Here is a 19,391-nt window from a genome sequence, read left to right as displayed (position 1 = left end):
CTGGAACTCATGGTCACACATTTATGGCATAGAAGCTGCTCAATAAGGGTACTTTCACACTTGCGTTCAGCGCATTCTGTCACTATGGAGAATAGCGCAGTCCGTTAACGCACTGCGCTATTCTCCATAGACTTGTATGGATGACGCACTGTAACGCAAGTGTCAGCGTTGCATCCGCCGGACGACGCAGCGTCGTTATTTTGACGCTGCATCGGGCGGAAGGAACGCAGCATGTAACTTTTTTTGAGCAGCGGAATCCTTTGGATTTCACTGCGCATGCTCTCTCTGGCTCCCTCCATCCACAACCAAGGTACACATCGGGTAACCAAGGAACCCTGGTTACATGTGCCGGGAGCCAGACACTTCCCCGCTCGGCTCCGTCCCCTCCCCGCACTCCGTATGTATACACACACACAATCGCACGCGCGCACACACACTCTCACACTCACTCACCTGTCCCCCAGTGATGCAGTCCCAGCGGCACTGACGTCCTCAGCCATGGCCCTGCTCGGCTCCACCCACCGCACTCCGCCCCCCGCTCCCGCCACCCGCACACATTGTCGGCGACCGAACGATCAGCTGATCACCCGGCGGCCGGCTACTGTGAGTGATCGGCTGATCACCCGGCGGCCGGCTACTATGAGTGATCGGCTGATCACCCGGCGGCCGGCTACTGTGAGTGATCGGCTGATCACCCGGCGGCGGACTACTGTTAGCGATCAGCTGATCGTTCACAATAGTCTGCCGACAGTAAAACTGTAAAAACAAAACAAAACGAATTGCGTTGTTTTGCAGCATCCGTTGCGCCACTATATGCAACACATCCGTTGCATCTGTCACACAACGCACTGCAACGGATGCCGTTCAACGCAAGTGTGAAACTAGCCTAAGATGAGCAACGTGCATCTTGGAGAAGTCATGTTGGTATAAAGCTCCTGGGACACTTTGGAGAAACAGCTATACCACTGGTTCCACCACCAAATCAATCTAACGCCAAACGTTTTGTGCAACTGTAAAGAAGCCTAAAGAGGTTAACCTATGGTAAAGTATGCCACTCCACACCATAATCCCGGAAGTAGCACCAATGTGGTGTTCCATCATGAAGGCATCTTCATCACAATGCCCATTTCCTCAGACCAATCTCCAGGTATTAAGGTGGGACGCATCACTGAAAAGGATAGACGTCCATGTCAGTCACGCTCTGCAATATGAAAACATTTGAGAACAGTGGTGCAGGGTTAATGAACACCTTTAGGGTACGCTCACACGAGCATATGAATCAGACAAGTGCAATGCGAGAAAATCTCGCATTGCACTCAGACCAATATTAGTCAATGAGGCACAGCAGGGGGTCAGCTTTTTTCTCATCCAGATTCTGGATGAGAGAAAAGTCGCAACATGCTGAGATTTGCTGCTGAAATCGTCCGAGACTCGCCTATACAAGTCAATGGGTGCGAGAAAAAAAATGGACGGCACACGGAAAATCCAAGTGACATCCGTTTTTTTGGATACAATCATATCATGTAGCAGATAACACTGTATATGGTCCTGTAAATCACTAATAGCTGCTGATAAAAAAACGGATTGCTCATGGATGACAAGAGAGAAAAAATCGTCCTACTCTCCTGGATGAGAATGGGATTGGTTTTTTTTATATGTTTGTGTGAGTGCAGCCTATACTAGATATCTGGCTTATAGCCCGGTGTTGTGCACACGCCTTCTGGTGGTTTGTGTAGACATTGACACCTTATTAAGGCCCAGTCACACACAACGACTTACCAGCGATCCCGAAAACGATGCGACCTGATAGGGATCGCTGGTAAGTCGCTGGGAGGTCGCTGGTGAGATGTCACACAGTCAGACCTTACATGCGATCCAGGAACGATACAGGTTGCAGTAGCGACCTGTATAACGATCTCAGCAGTCACTGTGACCCTGTCACACACTGTCAAACACAGCGATGGGTCCTGCCCAGCAGGACATCGCCTTTGAAGAAAATGGCCTGGACCATTCTGCAACGACCAGAGATCTCACAGCAGGGGCCTGATCGCTGGTAGATGTCACACATAACGAGATCGCTAACGGGATCGCTACTGCGTTACTGAAACCGACTCAGCAGCGATCTCGCTAGCGATCTCGTTATGTGTGACGGTACCTTTAGGCTTGGTATGTGAAGTCTACTTTCAGTACACAAAGGATTACTAAGTACCATTCTTCTAATCTGCATATCCACAGGTGCACAGATTCACCTCTGTGTAACACTTGCTGTTATTCCATTAGTTTTTTTCCTAACCCGTGAGACATGCAAAGTTGAACAGCGCTACCATTTCAGCTTAGGCACGCTCCCGGAGTGATAAACTAAGGTCTCAGTTCATGGATTCTGTGAGTCTGCAACTAGTGGCAATATCTAAGAAGTTGAAAAACAGGAGGAATCACTCAGTCATCCCAAAAGACGACTGATTTTGGGCTTTGTGCCCTTGAGGAGTTTTTGGTGAGATTTTGATGCAGTTTATTTTCACTGCGTCAGAAGCACAGCATCTTGTAGCTCCTGGAAAGTGGATGGGATCTCCTGCCCACTGTGCCTTTATCGCAGCGTAAACTGACCTGCAATGTGTGTTTCAAATCCGCAACTTGTCAATATCTCTTTCAGATACGCCAAGCTTTATGTGTGGATTTTCCCCATAAACGTGCATTAGACGTGGAAAATCCACAGGTAAAAATCCCACGAGTATTTTTAGTGCTTTTCTGCAGTGGAAACGCATGTAGTCCGCACCTAGGTATATCATAATTTTGTGAAAGCCAAATACCAGGAAGCATCAAAAACAAAATCAGATTTATTTAAAAAAGAAATAAATCAATTAGCAAAAACAGCAAGAAAAAAAAAGAAAACTGATAAGAGAGCGGCACTCACCACTGGTTAGTGAAAAAGACAACACTTTATTGTGGTCGTCAGATGAGAGGAGGAGACAGAGGTAAGTGACAGCTCTTGCATGTAAGCTACACTACGATAGAGCACCATATTAGCGATGAATTTGGATTTTAGATCTATAACAATTAATAAATTCTCAGGCGTTTTTCTGCCATACATAAGAAATATGAAGAAGAAAAAGACAACAAAATTCCAGAACTTAAAACAGCAAGCTGGATGTCTAGGAGGATTGGTTACATGTAAAATTGCACTTGTAATTTAAATTAGAATACCCATCACCAGCCCATCCATAAAGTGTATTCTTTACCCCAAAAATTATACTACAGAGGCACTCGTGAAAACATCCACTGAGACGTTTGCTGGTTACTGTGGACTACACAATCACTGACTTGTGGAAATATTTCCCTACCACATTGGCGATTAATACAACTGGACAACCATACTGAATATACAATGGCAGGGATATTCTCTCTACGGTTTGTAACATGATCAGCAGTCTAACATGTTCCAAGAGATTAAATGGATTTGATGACAATTGACTGGCTCTGATTTTTACACACTTATGAGAATTTTTGCAGCAGTGTGATTATTTTTTGATCATTGCTATATTATATCTTATATAACATATACACACACACACACACACACACACACACACACACACACACACACACACACACACACACATACATACATACATACATATATATATATATATAAAAAGAAAAAAGGATTAGGATATGATGCAATCTTTCATCGGGCCATAATTAGTAGTTCCTTGTTAGAGCACTTAATTATTGGGGTAAAGAATGCACTTTATGAATGGGAGGGGGAATAGATATTTCATTTAAATAACATGCACCGTATATCATTTTTACATATAACCAATGCTCTGTTATTTAGTGTGCTGCTTTAGCTCTGCAATTTGTTTTTTTATTTCTTTTCATACTTTGTACATCAAACACTGCTAACACACACTTCAGGAAAGGGATGAAAAACATAATAAAAGACATTTTAGAGGGGCGCAAGGGGGACGACCGCTGTGGAAATTTTGTTTCCTGAACCAGTTTCCACTTCAAAACCTTGCCATTTAGTAGCTGTCACTGGGGTGCAAGGCTCCTGTCAGTCACAGCAGAGAGCCGGAACTTTGTGTTGGGTCCTTCGCAACCGACACATCACTAGATCTTTAGAAAAAAGTATTTCTAAAGATCTTTTATCGTATGCTAATTAGCGCAGGGACTAGTCCCCTGGGCATTATATTTCCCGATTAGTTGCCCTCTTAGCATATTAGCACGCCCACAGGGCATACGAACATATTATTCAATTCAGCATCACTAGCGGTGACGCGCGTACCTGTGTTCGTGCCTCTGAATGCCAGGTACTTCCGGTCATGTGCAGTAGACCTCTCTGAAGCCGGGACGCATACACCCGGCTTCATACTGTGCATGACCGAAAGTGCCCGGCATTCAGAAGTGTGGTCACAGCGAACACAGGTACGCGCAGCACCGCTGGTGATTGTGAACTGAAAACCATGTTAGTACACTCCTGTAGGCGTACTAACATGCTAAGAGGGCAGCTAGTCAGGGGATATAACGCCCTTGGGACTAGTCCCTGGCCTCATTGGCATATAAGAAAGGCTCTTTAGAAATACTTTTCTAAAGATCTCTTTATCTATGCTAGTGTATACAGGGACGGTTAGGCAGGGATTAGCAATATGCACCTAGAACTGCTCGTGGTTCTGGGTGCATATTGCACCTGACAGGTTCCCTTTAAGAGTGCAATATAAAGGCTAGCAAGTGCCATGACCATCTCGGTAGTGGCAGGTGGATCTGCACTACAGTAACATGAAGGCTTTTGGAAGTTGGCATGGTATCAAGAAGTGCAGCATAGAAGCCACACAAAGAAAATAAAGGACAGACTTAAGGCCCAGTCACACTAAACAACTTACCAGCGATCCCAACAACGATACAACCTGATAGGGATCGCTGGTAAGTTGCTAGGAGGTCGCTGGTGAGATGTCACACAAGCGACGCTCCAGCGATCCCACCAACAATCTGACCTGGCAGGGATCGCTGGAGCGTCGCTACACGGGTTGCTGGTGAGCTGTCACACAGGCAGATCTCACCAGCAACCAGTGACCAGCCCCCAGCGACGCGTGGAAGCAATGCTGCGCTTGGTAACTAAGGTAAATATCGGGTAACCAACCCGATATTTACCTTGATTACCAGTGCACACCGCTTACTGCTGGCTTCCTGCACACCTAGCCACAGTACACATCGGGTTAATTACCCGATGTGTACTCCAGCTACGTGTGCAGGGAGCAGGAGCCGGCACTGACAGCTGAGAGCGGCGGACGCTGGTAACGAAGGTAAATATCGGGTAACCAAGGAAAGGGCTTCTTGGTTACCCGATGTTTACCGTGGTTACCAGTGTCCGCAGAAGCCGGCTCCTGCTGCCTGCACGTTTAGTTGTTGCTCTGTCGCTGTCACAAACAGCGATCTGTGCTTCACAGCGGGACAGCAACAACTAAAAAATGGTCCAGGACATTCAGCAACAACCAACGACCTCACAGCAGGGGCCAGGTTGTTGCTGGATGTCACACACAGCAACATCGCTAGCAACATCGCTGCTACGTCACAAAAGTTGTTCCTCAGTAGCGATGTTGCGAGCGATGTTGCTTAGTGTGACGGGGCCTTAAAATTCTGCATGTAGTACAGGGATTAGACTGCAGAACACTGGGGTAAAGGGGTTTTCTGTCGAAGTCTTCTTCAGACTGTTTAGGACATCTGGAAGAATGATTGTCCAGAAAAGTAAAACGTGAGCACTTCCATAAACAGTAAAGCATGCTGACAGTCATATGGGGGCTTCTTTTCATCCATGGACTGAGCTCACTAACAATTTTGCTTAAAAACACTGCAATGAATAAATAATGGTACAAAAACATCCTATAAGAACAACTCCCTAGATCTTTAACCCATGGAGAAACTGTGGTCAAGCCTCCAAAAGCAAGTGGACAAACCAAAACAGAAAAATTCTGATGCAATTCAAGCACAGAAAAGGTAGGAACAGGTTGCCATCAGTGCAGAATAAGGCCAGCAGCTGATGGGTGGATTGAAAAAGAAAGGCCAACTCCAACAGCAAACTTTGTGAAAACCAACAAATTTGACTCAAAACTTTTGGCCACATATTTATATGGAGGCACCCACTAAACACAGTCACAGTATACCATAAGGCTCCCTTACACCAATGTCCAGTAACGGCAATTATCAGCACCCAGCCTCTGAGATCAGAGTCCTGACTCCGCAAGGCCCTTGTCTTTGTCCTGTGGCATCTACCAAACGCCAGAATACATCTTGCAAGGTGAGGCCTCCATGAATCAAAGTTGTTTTCCAACACATCTGTGGCTCAATCAACACCCTACACATGTGATGTCATTAACCCCTTCACCCCCGGGCGATTTTCCGTTTTTCTTTTTTTCTCTCCTTCAGAGATCGGTAACTTTTTTATTTTTCCGTCAAACTTGCCATATGAGGGTTTTTTTTTTTTTTGCAGGACACGCTGTACTTTTAAATGAAACCATGAGTTTTACCATATAATGTACTGGAAAACGGCAAAACAATTCCAAGTGCGGAAAAACGGCAAAATCACTGTGTTCACTACATGGTAAAACTGATGTATGGATGTGATAACTTAGGTCGGTACGAGTTTGTAGACTCCAAACATGTATAGGTTTACTTTTATCTAAGGGGTTAAAAAAAAAAAAAAACCACAAGTTTGTCCAAAAAATATGACACTTTTTGCGCCATTTTCCGAAACCCGCAACGTTATTTTTCGGGATCTATGGTTCAGTGACAGCTTATATTTTGCGTCTCGAGCTGTCGTTTTCAATGGTACCATTTTTGCGCAGATGCTACGTTTTGATCACCTGTTATTGCATTATGCGCAAAATTTGTGGCGATCAAAAAATGTAATTTTGGCTTTTGGAAATGTATTGCCGCTGCGCCGTTTACCTATCAGGTTAACTGATTTATATTTTGATAGATCAGGCATTTCTGAATGCAGCGATACCAAATATGTGTATATTTTTTCTTTTTTTAACCTGTTAATTTTCTATAGAGCGAATTGGGGGCGATTTGAACTTTTAGTTTTTTTTTTTTAATTTTTTAAAACTTTTTTAAAAAATTTTTTTTTTTTACTAGTCCCCATAGAGAACTATAAGGATTAGCAGTCTGATCGCTCATTCATTTCTGTAGATCACAGCGGAGATCTGCAGAAATGCTGCTGTGCTCTCATACACGGCACTCTGCCGGCAGTGAGTGGAAGTGACTCATGATAGCTACAGGAGTCATTACATGACCCTGTACTACCATGACAACCATCGGCTCCACGTGATCACATTACGTGACGTCCGATGGCGGCCGATGAGTATGCGCTTACCATGCCGGGCATGTACATCGGTCTGTCAAAGTTTGACCACCCGATGTAAGGGGTTAACAGGTGCAGGTGGATCACAGATCCACTTGTGCCTGGGAGCCACACGTCAGCTGTTTAAATCAGCTGACATGTGCGGGGATCCATGATGTACCCAGTACGTCATGTGTTGTGAAGAGGTTAAACCATTTCTGAACAATTTGAACAATGCAAGAGGCAGGTCACATTAGCCAACTAACAAAGGACAGCATAGTTATGAAATACTGTTGCCATGAAAGGTATGCATTTGCTGATGCAATGTAACAAAGGTAGGTGGTATACTTCACTTCATTCATTTAGCTGGGAGCTTTAAAACTAGCATTTGCACAAACTCATATCTAGTAAGTTTTGCAATGGTAAAAGATTAAGCATAACTATAGCAGTGTCAAAAGTAATGAGAGATGACATGAGGTCACATCCCTACGTAGTGACTGCATACTGAATAACAGATTTTCTAGAAAATATCTCTACTGTAATCAAATACGTACTGTTAATTGTTTTCAGACAGAAGAGTATTGGACACATTTCGGCTGCATTTACACAGTGGAGCTAAGACAGTAAATGCTGATAAAATTAAAGGGAACCTGTCATCAGAAATTTCGCCCAAAAGCTAAAAGATTCCCCCTCTGCAGCTCCTGGGCTGCATTCTAGGAAGGTCCCTGTTATTATTGTGCCCCATGTGAGACCAAAATAAAGCCTTTATAAAGTTCTACCTTTTTGTATGCAGCTTCTGTAAATCCGTCACGGGGGCGGGCTCTCTGCCGTCCGTTATTCTGCCCCCTGGTCCTGTATGCCGCCCCCATCGCTCCTTTCCATATCTGATGCACCGCCCACTGCTCCAGCCATCCCCGCGCATGCCCAGTGCCAGTCTCACAGGACTGAGCAGTGTGACCGCTGGTGACTTGTGCGCAGGCAAGTGATTATGGGCGGGACTGTGACTGTTATCAGCAAGTACCCGGCCATAATCTCGTGAGCGCGCAAACCTCTCCAGCATTCACACTGTGCTCAGTGTAGATGCTAGACTGTATGGGCTGTTTCCAGGGATGACGTCCCTTTGTCATGTGATAGTATTTCGAACACGCCCCTATCACATGACAAAGGGACGTCATCCCTGGAAGCAGCCCATACAGTCTAGCATCTACACTGAGCTCAGTGTGAATGCTGGAGAGATTTGCGCGCTCAAGAGATTATGGCCGGGTACTTGCTGATAACAGTCACAGTCCCGTCCATAATCACTTGCTTGCGCACACGTCACCAGCGGTCACACTGCTCAGTCCTGTGAGACTGGCACTGGGCATGCGCGGGGATGGCTGGAGCAGTGGGCGGTGCATCAGATATGGAAAGGAGCGATGGGGGCGGCATACAGGACCAGGGGGCAGAATAACGGACGGCAGAGAGCCCGCCCCCGTGACGGATTTACAGAAGCTGCATACAAAAAGGTAGAACTTTATAAAGGCTTTATTTTGGTCTCACATGGGGCACAATAATAACAGGGACCTTCCTAGAATGCAGCCCAGGAGCTGCAGAGGGGGAATCTTTTAGCTTTTGGGCGAAATTTCTGATGACAGGTTCCCTTTAAATAGTCAGTGTATACAGTAAAATAACATTCCAGGTGTATAGGCCAAATGTAGGAAATACACTACACAGTTCAACATATTTCTTATCGATCACTATAGTATTAAAACAAAAGTTGTTTTCTTTCTCAATTTCTTTTAGTAAGTCAGCTTGATAACCAATAGATTGGTGGGAGTCAAATCGCTGGGACCCACACCAATAGGCAGAACAGGGATCTTTCACCTACATTAGGATGGAATAATGCAAGAGAAAAAGAGTTTTTATAGTGCAAAAAAGTACAAAATTTATTCAAGACATAAGGTGAACATCTTTATAAAAACACTTAAAAACATATCCGGACCGGATATAGACAGTGTTACATACACATTCCCAGGGTCAATAGGCCATCACATATAAGCGTAGGTGCCCATCATAGTGAATAAACCATATACAGTTAGGTCCATAAATATTTGGACAGTGACACAAGTTTTGTTATTTTAGCGGTTTACAAAAACATGTTCAGAAATACAATTATATATATAATATGGGCTGAAAGTGCACACTCCCAGCTGCAATATGAGAGTTTTCACATCCAAATCGGAGAAAGGGTTTAGGAATCATAGCTCTGTGTGAGGCAAATCCCGGGATATGAAGATGAATTATGACTCCAGTCATAATCTCTCATCACTCCCTGGCAGTGCCCCCTCCCTTCTTGTTCTCAATGTCCAGCATCTGTGAAGGTGTTACACCTCCATGGCCATGTCCTGTGATATGGAGATGAGGTGGTGTGGGAACAATGGACACAGGATGACTCCCTGCCGTCACCCTGTAACAAGAGTTGTATCTCATTAGCAAGGCTATGGAACTAGCAGACAGAACGACTCCAGTAAAAAATGGTTCATATCTCGCAAGCCATATTTCCGATAAATATGGCAACCATAAAAATGGTGTCTCCGCATGCGGACGATGCCGGCACACCCTTTTTATGGGAGCAGGACATTGGGAAATGCCCCAGGCGTGATATCAGCCAATGGGGAACTGGCAGACAGGTCATGAGTCCCCTCGTTCTGTAGCTAAATTCATAACTGTCACAATGAGAGCATTGGCGTCCGCCTACGACGCTCCCAGGCAAAGTTATGGCCATATTCCATGTTGTGGATTTTGTCCATAACTCCAGCCAGGGGTGGAGCAGTGCTCCCTCTGAGGTCACGAAGGTAGGAGGGGACCTGGATCTGCCCAGGTTGATAACCCTACTTCGGCCATTTTCCAGGGTTCTTTCGCTGGGGGCACGTGTAGGAAACATCTGTGGGAAGGATCCTAGAAACCTGGGTACAGCGCCCCCCTGTGGCCAGACGCAACAAGGTAACTGCTGGAACTGTGTATGCCTGTTTGTAACCCATGCTTTGATTGTAACTGTACTCTGACATAACTGTATATTCTGTAGATTCCCTATTGTATATATTGTAGTTTCTAGTGTGCTTTAGGCTGATTAAATTATATAATTAATCTTGGGCTGTTCTGTTATCTCGATCTTGAATCCCACGTCTGTGTGTTCGGCTAATAGTTACCGTAAATCGGTTGGTGGCAGCGAATTGTGCCAAGGATTATTGTGGGGAGGCCAGTGAGATTCGGGGAGATTTTATATATTCCGCCCGCGGAGGTCGGGGGAATATATACCTTACTCTCACCGGGGACCCTTCAATAATCGGCATAAGTAGTATAGCGGCCTCCTTGCTTATTGTCGGGCAATTCCATAATTGGCCTGACTATAAGAGGGGCGCTAGAGAGCGCGTCACGTGCTCTGTCTGTCGGTCGGGAGGTATAAAGGAGGGGTGACCCCCACTTGTTACCCCCCGATTGTGACGTACTGGTAGCCAGCGCGGGGGATTTCTGAGTGACCCCCCCGGTGGTTTGTGACACTCTGTAATGCATAGCCTCCTCTTTTTCAAGGGACCAAAAGTAATTGGACAAGGGACTCTAAGGGCTGCAATTAACTCTGAAGGCGTCTCCCTCGTTAACCTGTAATCAATGAAGTAGTTAAAAGGTCTGGGGTTGATTACAGGTGTGTGGTTTTGCATTTGGAAGCTGTTGCTATGACCAGACAACATGCGGTCTAAGGAACTCTCAATTGAGGTGAAGCAGAACATCCTGAGGCTGAAAAAAAAGAAAAAAATCCATCAGAGTGATAGCAGACATGCTTGGAGTAGCAAAATCAACAGTCGGGTACATTCTGAGAAAAAAGTAATTGACTGGTGAGCTTGGGAACTCAAAAAGGCCTGGGCGTCCACGGATGACAACAGTGGTGGATGATCGCCGCATACTTTCTTTGGTGAAGAAGAACCCGTTCACAACATCAACTGAAGTCCAGAACACTCTCAGTGAAGTAGGTGTATCTGTCTCTAAGTCAACAGTAAAGAGAAGACTCCATGAAAGTAAATACAAAGGGTTCACATCTAGATGCAAACCATTCATCAATTCCAAAAATAGACAGACCAGAGTTAAATTTGCTGAAAAACACCTCATGAAGCCAGCTCAGTTCTGGAAAAGTATTCTATGGACAGATGAGACAAAGATCAACCTGTACCAGAATTATGGGAAGAAAAAAGTTTGGAGAAGAAAGGGAACGGCACATGATCCAAGGCACACCACATCCTCTGTAAAACATGGTGGAGGCAACGTGATGGCATGGGCATGCATGGCTTTCAATGGCACTGGGTCACTTGTGTTTATTGATGATATAACAGCAGACAAGAGTAGCCGGATGAATTCTGAAGTGTACCGGGATATACTTTCAGCCCAGATTCAGCCAAATGCCGCAAAGTTGATCGGACGGCGCTTCATAGTACAGATGGACAATGACCCCAAGCATACAGCCAAAGCTACCCAGGAGTTCATGAGTGCAAAAAAGTGGAACATTCTGCAATGGCCAAGTCAATCACCAGATCTTAGCCCAATTGAGCATGCATTTCACTTGCTCAAATCCAGACTTAAGACGGAAAGACCCATAAACAAGCAAGACCTGAAGGCTGCGGCTGTAAAGGCCTGGCAAAGCATTAAGAAGGAGGAAACCCAGCGTTTGGTGATGTCCATGGGTTCCAGACTTAAGGCAGTGATTAGTTTTACCCAAGTCCAATTACTATACACACTTCAGAAACACTGAACCAACACAACTTGGTACCGTTTTACCGACCAAGAAAGAAGTGAATCAATATGATTTACTATCAAATATTATTTTATTTTTAATAAATTCAAACAACAATAATAATGTCAAACAGGAGAGCCGCCTGGGGGACACATGGTTCCAGACTATAAATAAACTTCCTGCCCTTTATGACACTGTGCAAAATCCGTACCATATATCATATATCAATATTAGATATCAATATACCATTCTGTTACCATAATGTGTGACACATCATGGGGCATAAGAACTATTATTATTCTTATTCAGGGCAAAGGATATAACTTCGGATTTCAGAGTAGTATATTATATTATCTCATTATCCTATATGCCATTTAAATTTCCATCAGCCCTAATGACTGTTTCCATCATGTCACATTCATTTGGCAACAGAAAGGTTTCACTCGTTCAAATAAGCATAACACTATCTATGTAAATGACAATGGTAATAGAATTAACACAGCAATCACTTTGTACTAATTGCAAACAATAGTGACCATCAAAAGGCAGCAGTTACTTACATTAAGCAATACGTTATCTGGCCATGCGCCCCTCCACCCTTAACGCACGTTTCGCCTCAAGCTTTGTCAAAAGAGGGCGTGTCAAGGTGGGGAAACATCCGTGCTTATATATTATAACCCAGCCAATACCAGTGCCATGTCATACCGTCATCATTACGTAGCGTAGGCTACTTCCGGTATTTATCGGCGCATGACGATGTTGCCGCTTCCTCTTTGTAAAAGGACTTCCGGACTGCGCGCGCCGACCCGCAAACGTCATCACGTTCTTGGGTACTCAGTGCGCGTGCGTCCGGAAGTCTGAGGAGCGAGACAACAGAGCATGCGCACTACCAGCGATTATGCCGCACCTAGAGATAACATTCAAATATACATATATAGAGATACATATAGAAGATGCAGTATACATATATTCAAATATAAATGCAGATATATTAAATTATTTCTTTATGGGAGGACAACCGATGCAGTACCCATAGACAACCACATATCTCACATCCGGTGGCCCATCAGCTCTGCATCGGCGCTCCTCACACACATATATATTGATATATGATATATGGTACGGATTTTGCACAGTGTCATAAAGTACACACGTGGTGTACTTTGCTACATGTACGTGCCCCCTGACCTACGTGGGCCTCACTTCGAGTGAGCTCCGCATGAGGGTCAGGGAGCATGTGAGGGACATTGCTGCCGCCAGGACAGAGATGGACCCTACTCTGCTTAAAACACTGCCCAGGCACTTTAGATCTCACCACTCCTGTGACCCCTCAAAATTGAAGATCAGGGGTATTGATACCATAGAGGGTGGGATCAGGGGTGGTGACCTCAAAAAGCGCCTGGCGCAATGTGAGACAAAGTGGATTGTGACCTTGGACACTTTGGTCCCTCGAGGTCTCAACGAATCTGTCAGCTACTCCCCAGTTTTGTGACACCCTTCTTTGAACTATTAGTGTGCGTGTTTGTGAGGAGGTGTCACAACCACGCACACTATTTTGTGTATATAATACACATAATAATAATAAATATCTACTGGTCTCTACTGGGTTTCTTTGTGGTGCCAGTTCACTCCTTTCACCTACATCTTTTATGCTTTTATTCCTTTTAGAATATCTGCGTACCCCAGATTAATGTCGGGTTTTATATTCACAGGCTAATTGAGTGATGCACACCTTTACCATGATTTGATGGATAATATAAGGAGGAACAAAAAGACATGAGGAGAAATTGTATGAGAAAGAATGGAATTCCTCCTACCAGAAGCATGGACTGTCACAGTTAATATAACCTGATATGCGCATCACATTGTAATGGTATACACTCACTATTTACTCTCCAGCGCCACTCGGCGGTCCCAGTGCGGGCGCGTTGACTCCGGAGCTTGTCCTCGCCTGATCTCCGTTGTCTATATATCTCGCTCCTGCGCGGGAGCCATGGTAACGCGTCCACGCTCCCGTGCATGCGCGGTAATGACGTGACGGCCGATGTCTCGCGGGATGTGACCGGCGCGTAAGCGCGAGCGCCACTTCCGGGACTTCCGATTTGCCTGGGGTATGGAAAATTCATATATAAACCCGATACACTGGGGACGCTACTAGGAATCCCTCCCCTGATGAAGATTTGAATACCTCAAATATCAAAACGTACGTAGGGCGTTTTTCCTGAGGCTTCCACTCCGTGGCTTGCTATGGACAGTGTTTTTTCCACCATGCGGGTATTGCGCTCCTAACTACACATTGTTTGTGCACTGACCAGTAATCGGGTATCATGGGCCACTTGTGACTTTGTGCATATATGGTTTATTCACTATGATGGGCACCTACGCTTATATGTGATGGCCTATTGACCCTGGGAATGTGTATGTAACACTGTATATATCCGGTCCGGATCTGTTTTTAAGTGTTTTTATAAAGATGTTCACCTTATGTCTTGAATAAATTTTGTACTTTTTTGCACTATAAAAACTCTTTTTCTCTTGCATTATTATGTTTATGAGTTTGAGCTATAAGTGGGGTTTTGGTATTTTCCACACCCACAAACTGTTTTGTATGGTCTTATGGAGCATTGCATTCATACATTAGGATGGAGCAGCAGAGTGCATGCTTGATCTGTGCTTCATTCATTCCTATGGATCGACCGAGCGCTGCAGGCACCTTCTTCTGGCAGCCGCATGAGAAATGAATGGATCGGCAATTGGGTGTTCAACCCACTGTGCCATTTTATAACAGTGCTAAATTTCCTGATCAGTGGGGTCTTAGCAGAGCATCACCTATCCTGTGAATAAATAACTTATTTAATTTATCAACCCTGTATTTACAACAGACAGTGTTAAGATACTCAAAGAATGCTCATTCAGCATCATAAAGTAGAAATTATGCTAAATCGACGATTGATCTTCTGGCTGAAAACACAGACTTTCACCCCCCCCCCCCCCAAAAAACAAAAAAAAAAAAACAAAAACAAAAAAACAGAGTTCAGCTGTTTTATGTATGCTGACCACTCACACCAGCATCGCTGTGCTCAGGTGTGCCCATACCAGAGCAAGCCACTTGCAGTGTTTGAACGGCTCGCACAGGGGGTAACAACAGCGTGATCTGATGTAGTGTGCAACCTCCACCGCCCAAAACGAAAAAAAAAACAAAAAACAAAAAAAAAACAAGAAAAAAAAAAACAGCCCACCTTCCCCGGGAAGTGTTCTGCTTATCTGCTTATGGTTGGCTGCATGACGGCGGAGATCCGAACTGCCAATCAGTGACTTCCATTGGCTTGTCCGAACCCATGGAGGGTTAAAAAAAAAACAAAACGCGTACCGTCCCCTCCAATTTTAATACCTAGCAATGATAAAGCCGACAGGTGTGGGCTGATATTCTCTGGCTGGAGAGACCATGGTTAATGGGCCCCACCGCTTAAAAATAGCCTGCAGATGCCCAGGATTGTCGCATCCATTAGATGAGACAATCCCAGACCTTAACTGGGCAAATACCAATTGCAGTGGCATCTAAGACCCCCCATTATTAATACTTTAAGTGAAAAATAATAAACTCAAACAATGAAAAATTCTTTGACGTAAAAAAAAACACAAAATAAAAAAAAACCTCACCCTCTTTCACCCCTTTATTAACCCCAACAACACCCAGGTACGATGTAATCCGCATGATGTCCCACGAGGATTCCAGTCTGCTACATCTGAAGTTAGAGCGCGCAGACAGAGAAAATGACAGAGAATGAGCCGCAGAAATGAGCAGTGACGTCATTCAGGTTATTTGCGGTCATGGCTGGAGGTTCCCACGGTCCTCCTGTGATCGCAGGTAACCTGACCTCAGGTAACCTCATTAAACTCAGTGACCTCACCTCAGATTCACATTTATTTAATCGTATGAATGTATATCTTACCATCATATAAAAATAAACACTAGACAATAGACAGTGATTGAAAAATATCAAAAGGATAAAAATCAAATTTGAATATCAAGATTTTCTATATATGCAATAGCGTTATCATTTACAATATAGAAATCCTTCTTGTCACCATGGTAGGATCTCAGGGGGCACTCCTCAACAATGTGCTGGATAGTTTGACGATCTGCTCCACAGTCACAGGTCGGAGAGTCATATTTTCCCCACTTATACATAAAATCTGCACAGACGCCAAAGTTTGTTCTGATACGATTTAGAGTAACCCATGTTTTCCTTGGTAGATTGAAGCCTGGTGGAGGGTTTTGTAAATTAGGGAACATTTGGGGATCACCTTCTACTACATTGACCCAAAGTTCTCAGGTTCACAGACCTGCATCAAATGGCAGAAAACTGCGGGCAAAAAATTACACCAATACCGCATAACGCATTTGAATTTGATGCGATTTTTTTTTGCCAGGAGATGTAGATTGAGTGCAGGAATATGGTGTAAAAATTTCAGCACCAAATGTGCATCTCTTGGCACAAAAAAAAAAAAAAAAAAAAACACAAAATAGTTTTGACACCACTTCGGTGCGGTCTTCTGCCTGGAGGTGCAAATTTGGTAGTGAAATGTCTGCACTACATTAGAGTACCAAATTTGCACCTACTGGCAGAAAACAGTCAAAACCATTTTTGTGCATTTTTCTGCAAAGAGATGCAGATTTAGTGCTCAAATTTTTACACCATATTTCTGCAGCCAATTACACCTCCTGGCAAAAAAAAAAATTTCAACAAAACTGAATGTGTTATGATGCAGTATTGTTGCGATTTTTTTCCCAGTAAAGGTAAATTAGGTGCAGGAATATGGTGTAAAATTTCAACACCAAATCTGCAACTCTTGGCGGAATTCTGCCAGGAGATGCAGGTCTGTGAACTCAGTGACCTCACTGAGGTCAATGAGCTTAATGAGGTTAACTGAGGTCAGGTTACCTGCGATCACAGATGAAGTACTATGGGACCCTCCAACTGTGATCACAAATAACCCGGGTGACATCATCCCTCATCGCGCACCTGAAGTTCACAGCGGGCGGTCATGCTCTATGCCTGTGCAGTGAGTTCAGTAATGCAGCAGAGCTGCCATCGTTGTGGGACCTCCTGTGGATTACATTGGACCAGGGTGTTTTGGGGGTTAATAAAAATGTGAAAAAGTGATTTTTTGCATTTTATTTCAAATAAAGGATTTATTCGGTTATTGCATTTATTTCTTTTCACTTACAGATTAGTAATGTGGGGGTCTCTTAGATGGCTTCCATTACTAATCTTGGACTTAGTGGCAGCTGTGAGCTGTCATTGAACCCTTATTACCCATATTGCCACCACACCAAGGCAATCAGTATGAGCCCAGTAAAGGTCTGGCATTGTCGCATCTAATGAATGCAACAATCCTTGGTGGCTGCAGGCTGCTATTTTTAGGCTGGGGGTCCAATAACCATGGTCTCTCCAGCCAGAGAATATCAGCCCGCACCTATTAGCTTCATCATGGCCTGACTTCCCTGAGAATTCTGGGTCGGTGCATTGAACCTCCCCATCACTAATTATAACACATCCTCTTTAACCCCTTCACGACCGAGGATGTACCTGTACATCCTTGGCCATGTCTGTACTGTTACTGAAGGCTCGAGCATTGAGCCCGCAGTAATCCCCACACATCTGCTGATCTGATCAGCAGACATGTGAGGCTAACATTCGTGGGTGGGTCTCAGAGTCATTTAACCCCTTAGATTGTACTGTTAAAAAGACAACACAGTCTAATAAGCGCAGGCAGCGATCAAGACGCTCCCTGCTGCCATTGGCTGGCACCCTGCGATCGCGTCATGGGGCCAATGTGTTGGCATGGCAGCGTGGTGGTCAGATGATTATGACGCCAATTGCTGCTATGACTCACTTCCTGTGAATGCTGGCAGAGCATCAGCACTCACAGGAATACAATATTTCTGCTGATCAGAGAGATGCTGAAGCATCTCTATGAACAGCAGGAGCAATCGGACTATGTAATCAGAAAGTCCCCTAAGAGGACTAGTAAAAAACAATAAAAAAAAGTTACATTTTTTAAAAAAACAAACACCTAAAAACGTTCAAATCACCCCCTTTTGCACCATTGAAAATAAAACAAATTACAAAATGAATACACATTTTGTATCGGCGAATTCAGAAATGACCAATCAAAATATTAAATCAATTAATCTGAGTGGTAAAATTATGGGTTTTTTTGGTTGCCGCAAAACTGCATTAAAATGCAATATCAGGCAATCAAAACATTGCACCCCAAAGATAATAGTAAATCTATAAATGTTTGGTATCTACGACCTCATACTGACCTAGGGAATCATACTGCTATATAATGAATCGGTAAATAAAAGACCCAAAAAACATTTGTGCAATTGCACATTTTTTACCATTTCACTGCACTTGGGTTTTTTTCCTGTTTTCCAGTGCAATATGGGGAAGAATAAATGGTGTAAGTCAAAAGTACAACTCGTTCCACAAAAAACAAGCCCTCATATGGCTATATTGACGGGGGAAAAAAAAAAAAAGTTATGGTTCTTGGAAGAAAGGGAGGAAAAAATGAAAACGAAAAATCACCCGGGGATAAAAAGGTTGAAACAGGTTTCATATCGCATTTTAAATGTACAGAAATTGAATACTTTTGAGAAATTCATAGTCTAGTGACAGCCACATGAAGATAGTGTTCTTTTAAATACTAAAGATTGCCATATGCCCAGAGTGAAACATTACAGATCCCCCCACTAATCAAAGTGATATCATAACCATACTAAAAAACTGTGCTTTACTTACTTTAGTGCAAAGCTGGGCAAAATAAGTGCACATCAGCATTTACAGGAATAGCAAACTAAAAAAAAATGTCTATAGTGCTTTTTTCCAGCTATTTTCGAACTATGGCACGATTTTATTTATTTTAAGAAAAAACTATGTTAATTCTATCAGCAATTTTACTGTGGGATCTTACTTATAGCGAATCTGTCAGCAGGTTTTTGCTACCGCATGTGAGAGCAGCACGATGTAGGCAAAGAGATCCTGAATCTAACGATGTATCACTTAGATTACTGGCTGCAGCCGTTCTGACACAATCAGGACTTTTAGATTTAGCCATCCAGCAGAGCTGCGAGAGCGGTCCCCGCCCACACCAGGCTCTCAATAGTGAAATTTCAATCAGAGGACAGGGCGTGCTGGACCACCATGTACAGTTAGGTCCAGAAATCTTTGGACAGTGACACAATTTTCGCGAGTTGGGCTCTGCATGCCACCACATTGGATTTGA

The 19,391-nt window shown here is 44.0% G+C and overlaps 1 protein-coding gene across 9 annotated transcripts in view; it reads right to left on the bottom strand.

Moving 5' to 3' along the window:
* LOC142291451 (protein 4.1-like) overlaps positions 1 to 19,391 on the bottom strand; it is a 259,547-nt gene that overhangs the window by 200,877 nt on the left and 39,279 nt on the right. The window lies entirely within an intron of this gene.

Source organism: Anomaloglossus baeobatrachus, chromosome 2 (genome assembly GCF_048569485.1).
Source record: "Anomaloglossus baeobatrachus isolate aAnoBae1 chromosome 2, aAnoBae1.hap1, whole genome shotgun sequence".
NCBI classification, from domain to species: Eukaryota; Metazoa; Chordata; class Amphibia; order Anura; family Aromobatidae; genus Anomaloglossus; species Anomaloglossus baeobatrachus.
The sequence above is the reverse complement of the archived record's forward strand: the minus strand, read 5'-3'. Positions and strand labels throughout refer to the sequence as shown.